Source organism: Zalophus californianus, chromosome 1, assembly GCF_009762305.2.
Source record: "Zalophus californianus isolate mZalCal1 chromosome 1, mZalCal1.pri.v2, whole genome shotgun sequence".
Taxonomy (NCBI): Eukaryota; Metazoa; Chordata; class Mammalia; order Carnivora; family Otariidae; genus Zalophus; species Zalophus californianus.
Window position 1 is genome coordinate 110868281 of NC_045595.1, and position 6000 is coordinate 110874280.

Sequence of the window (6000 nt, forward strand, 5' to 3'; positions counted from 1 at the left end):
CACATATCCTATGACAATATTTACCATGATCCGGAAAGTCAAAGGATTTCCTTCTCCAGCGTTCATATAGCATAGTGTTTTATATCCATTAAGTGAGTAAAAAAATTTACTGGACATCCTTTACACCCACCCCAAAATATATAAGGAATACTATGTCACAGAGATTAAGTAATTTATCCAAAAGAAATACTAATTAAGACCAAGGAATAATTTTAAAACTTGTACAGTTTCTGAGCATCTTGATCTATAGAATAATAGTGAAGCTGTATTATACATTCACTCATTTCTTCCACAGATACAGAGAATTGAAAAAGCACTGTGAGAGTTACAGTAATAAAGACAGACTACAGATTCCCAAGAATTGTATAGTAGAGAGTGAGAGGAAGCATATACAAAAATTGTAACATAGGGCAGTAGATGTTGAAAAGAGTCAAAAGCAAGGTGTTACATGAATTCAACTTCTTGCTGGAAGAATCAGGGAACATTTTAAGCAAGAATTGGTGTTTATCATGGGTCTTAAAGAATTGGTGGGGTTTTATAGAAGAAGGTATACCAGGTAGAGGAGATGTATAAAGAGGCACAGATATGAGAAGGGTAGAAAATACTTGTTGAAGGGAAGTAGTAGGAACCCCATAGCATGAAGGTGTTGAATAAAGGCCTTTGCAGCATTTTGACTAGAAGAGGCATGCACTTTGTTGAAATCTGGCAGGCCTTTATAGGAATAATTATGGAGTGGAAAGACTGGAGATGGAACACAAGTTTGGTAGATTAGTACAGTAGTTCAGACAAGAGTTACATGAAGTTGTGGGTAAAGATGTTGATAATGGAAATAAACTGGAAGGAGCTGACTCCAATTCTAGTCAGAGAAGGGAAAGAATTTGTTCCCTGTTAAATATATTTTGAAACTGTTACTAGTGATTGCCCCTTAGCAGGGGTGCAGTGTATGAGATCAACTCCAATTAAAGGTTACCCTCTACTTAAGAATATTACAGCTTCTCTGAAAAATGTGAAATCATAGGAACTACATTTTCATTTGGGTGACAGGTAAGTAATCCCATAGACTCAGTATTCATAAGAATTGTCCTTAAAGTTAAAAGAAAATTCAAATCTGAATAGTGTTCTAAGAATTATGGAGGAAGAATGTGGAAATTGACATTTAAAAAAATAGCTATCATCTTGGCCTCAAAGAATGCAAAGCACAACTCATTGGTGACCTTTGGGGGTAATACAGTACGAGGAAACTTTTTCTGATTTTTGTTAACTGTTTATGAGGGAAAATACAAGACATGGCAGCCAAAATAAAAATGAGTGTTATCTTAAAATCCTTAAATTTTATCGTTCTGAAACGACCTGACACATCTCCTAGTCCAGACCTGTAATTTTACAGAAGGAGATAATGGGTCCCTTAGAGGTTAAATAATCTTTTAAATCCTTATAACTGTTTAACAGCTGACTTGATGAGAAAGTCATGGCCTCCAGCTCTTGGCCAAACATCTCATTTCTAGACTGGAAGAATAATACAAATGCTGTGAATTTTTGCCACTCAAAGTGATCCAGCAGGATCACTGTCTCCAGGGAGCTTGTTAGAAATGCAGACTATCAGGTCTCACACCCAAGCATACAGAATGAAATCTAATTTGATGAGATCCGCAGGTGATTCTTATTAAAGTATGAAAATCTCTGCTCACAGTGGTGCCATTGGCCCTGGCATATTGCACCTCTAAGAGCCGTGCATTAGTATTGAACAAATAATATTCCTAGACTCAGTTCCTTTATGCCTAACTGAAACCAATGGTGCTCTGAGACCACCCATCCCCCCTGTTGACCCATCCAACACCTCAGGTCCCAATGCATTCCAATTCTTTTTTTTTCCCCAATTGATTGTGAATCTGGAAAACTCTCCAGAAAAACTAGTGAATTAAAGGAAATCAATATCCAATCAATATTCATAAAATCTGTCATGATCCAAGTTTCTGAGCCTGCAAAGAACTGAAGATTTGTTATTAAAAAAAAATCCAATAGAAATGCTTTTATTTTGATCATTGACAACTCATTGAATAATCTTAAATTTTAATCTCATAATGGTACATATTTGGATATCTGATTCCCAAAAAAAAAAAAAAGAAAAACTGGTAATGCTGTTTGTCTTTTGACGCTTGTGAAATGTAGAATACTTAGATAACTTATTAGAATCATGAAAGAGATACTAGAATACCATTATTCCCCCTGAAAGTAGCTCTTAACCACTTAAATATAAAACTGTAACTTGCAGTATTATGCCTAGATCAATTTATTTTAAGTTAGAAATAACAGCATTAATAAGAATTTGAGTCAGATTTATAATTTCAAAATCTGTATTTAACACAATAAGGCATTACGGTCACTTGCCTATGAGTATTAAGTCAACTCATGTCATTATACTATAGAGTGGCTACATTCTTTAAACCTTCAATTCAGAAAATAATGAAAGGATTGACTTCATTTGCCATTAAAATTTTTTAAATATCTTTTATTAACATTCTTACTGCTGATATTCAACTTGTATTGTTATTTATTATTAATAATTCTCATCAATAATAATTCAAACACAAGAATTAGAATATAATTGAAAATATTGGAGCATTTTAAAATAGAGCCTTTTATAAGATTTAACATTGGAAATATATTTTTTTCTGAAAAGTATGAACATCTGGCTTTGCATTGTGCACCATTGTCAGATATATCCACCTTTCTCCTAAGTAAGCTTGACATGGTCTAACACATTAATTTAAATAGATGCCTTCTGTATTTTGTCTTCTTAAAATGAATGAGTTCTACAGTTGTAATTTTCTATCTGGAACCTTAAATTTCTAGGGAATTAAGGTCACTACCAAGATTGTGAACGGACTACTTCTTTTCACCGATATAAAGCAGAATTTCCTAAAACCCAGGGTGGCCAAATTTCCATTCTCTATTTATTAGACTTTTCAAATGGTTGAGGTTTTAGCTGGGATCTCATAGGATCTCAAAACCAGAGCCATTTTTATTTTTCCAAGGGGTACACAGTACTCAGTATAGAATGGAGGTTAGTGAGAAAAGGTGAAGTTAGGGAGAAAAGAATCCACTACTTTATTTAGTAGCAGTCATGAAGTAAGGGCTCAACCCACATATTCCCTCTAGAATTTTTTTTAAAGACTTTGTTTATTTGTCAGAGAGAGAGCAAGAGCACAAGCAGGGGAATGCCAGGCAGAGGGAGAAGCAGGCTCCCCGCTGAGCAGGGAGCACTTTGAGGGACCCATTCCAGGACCCTGGGATTATGACCTGAGCCAAAGGCAGATGCTTAACTGACTGAGCCACCCAGGCATCCCTTCCCTCCAGAATTTTAAGTCAATGTTTTTAGGTATGTACCCTGAAAATTTGCTTTTAAAAAAACTACATACCTCTTGCATATTTTAAAGTTTACATCTAACATATTTCATCATAAATTTAAATAGTTGCAAAGGATGTTGTAAAGATAATCACTATATTATAAATAAGACATTTCAAAATAAAAAAATAAAAGCTTAAGATACTTTTATGATCACAAACCTTGTATTTAATAACATAGGAGTATGTTATTAAGTTACTACCAAAACATATACATAACTTTATAAAGTTCTTGTGGATTGATACATTATTAGTTATTAATATACTATTTTTTATTTTTAATACTCTTTTTATTACCTTTTTATTTTTTTAAGTTTTTATTTTAATTCCAGCATAGTTAACATACAGTGTTATATTAGTTTCAGGTGTACAATGTAGTGATTCAACAATTCCATACATCACTCAGTGCTCATTGTGATAAATGTACTCTTAATCCCCATCACCTATTTCACCCATCCTCCCATCCACCTCCCTTCTGGTAACCAGCAGCTTGTTCTCTATAATTAAGAGTCTGTTTCTTGATTTGTCTCTCTCTCTCATTTTCCCTTTGCTTGTTTTATTTCTTAAATTCAACATAGGAGTGAAATCATAGGGTATTTGTCTTTCTCTGACTGAGACTCACTATATATATATATATATATATATATACATATATATATCAATCATATATATATGAATATAAAATCACATCTTTTTTATCTATTCACCAATTGAGCACTTGGGCTGCTTCCAAATCTTGGCTATTGCAAATAATACTTCTATAAACTTAGAGGTGCATGTGTCCCTTTGAATTAGTGTTCTTGTGTTCTTTGGGTAAATACCCAGTAGTGCTATTACTGGATCATAAGAGTTTTACTTTGAACTTTTTGAGGAACCTCGATACCATTTCCTAGAGTGGCTGTACCAGTTTGCATTGCCATCAACAGTGCAGGAGGGTTCCTTTTTCTACACATCCTTCCAACACCTGTTGTTTCTTGTGTTGTTGATTTTAGCCATTCTGACAGTTGTGAGGTGATGTTTTCATTTACATTCCCCTGATGATAGTGATGTAGAGCATCTTTTCATGTGTCTGTTGGCCATCTGGATGTCTTCTTTGGAAAAATATCTGTTCAGGTCTTCTGCCCATTTTTTATTGGGTTATTTGTTTTGGGGTTGTTGAATTGTACAAGTTCTTTATATATTTTGGGTACTAACCCTTTATCAGGTATGTCATTTGCAAATGTCTTCTCCCACTCCATAGGTTGCCTTTTAGTTTTGTTGTTTCCTTCTCTGTGCAGAAGCCTTTTATTTTGATGTAGCCCCAATAGTTTATTTTTGCTTTTGTTTCCCTTGGGAACATATATAGGAGGAAACATATCTAGACATATCTAGAAAGAGGAGACATATCTAGAAAGAAGTTGCTATGGCTGATGTCAAAGAAGTTACTGCCTCTGCTCTATGGTTTCCTGTCCCACATTTAGGTCTTTGATCCATTTTGAACTTACTTCTGTATATGCTGTAAGGAAGTGGTCCAGTCCCATTCTTTTGTATGTTGCTGTCTAGTTTTCCCAACACCATTTGTTGAGACTGTCTTTTCCCCATTGGATGTTCTTTCCTGCCTTGTCAAAGATCAATTGACCATATAATTGTGGATTTATTTCTGGGTTTCCCATTCTGTTCTATTGACTTATGTGTCTATGTTTGTGCCAGTACCATACTGTTTTTGATTACTACAGCTTTGTAATATAACTTGAAGTCTGGAATTATGATGCCTCCTGCTTTGCTTTTCTTTCTCCAGATTGTTTTGGCTATTCAGGGTCTTTTGTGATTCCATGCAAATTTTGGGATTGTTTGTTCTAGTTCTGTGAAAAATGCTGTTGTTATTTTGATAGGGATTGCTTTAAATCTATAGATTGCTTTGGGTAGTATGGCCTTTTTAACAATATTTGTTCTTCCAGTCCATAAGTATGGAATGTCTTTCCATTTCTTTGTGTCATCTTCAGTTTCTTTCATCAGTGTTTTATAGTTTTCAGAGTACAGGTCTTTTACCTCTTTAGTTAGGTTTATTCCTAGGTAACTTATTATTTTTGATGCAGTTGTAAATGGGATTGTTTTCTTAATTTCTCTTTCTGTTGCTGCATTATTAGTATATAGAAATGCAACAGATTTCTGCACATTGATTTTGTATCCTGTAACTTTTACTGAATTTGTTGATCAGTTCTAGTACTTTTTTGATAGAGTCTTTCGGATTTTCTATATAGAGTGTCATGTCATTTGCAAATAATGAGAGTTTTACTTCTTCCTTACTGACTTGGATCCTTTTTTTTTTTAATTTTATTTATTTATTTGACAGAGAGAGACACAGTGGGAGAGGGAACACAAGCAGGGGGAGTGGGAGAGGGAGAAGCAGGCTTCCCACTGAGCAGGGAGCCATATGCAGGGCTCGATCCCAGGACCCCGGGATCATGACCTGAGCCAAAGGCAGACACTTAATGACTGAGCCACCCAGTTGCCCCAGATTTAGATGCTTTTTATTTCTTTTTGTTGTCTGATTTCTGAGCCTAGGACTTCCAGTACTATGTTGAATGAAAGTGGTGAGAGTGGACATCCTTGTCT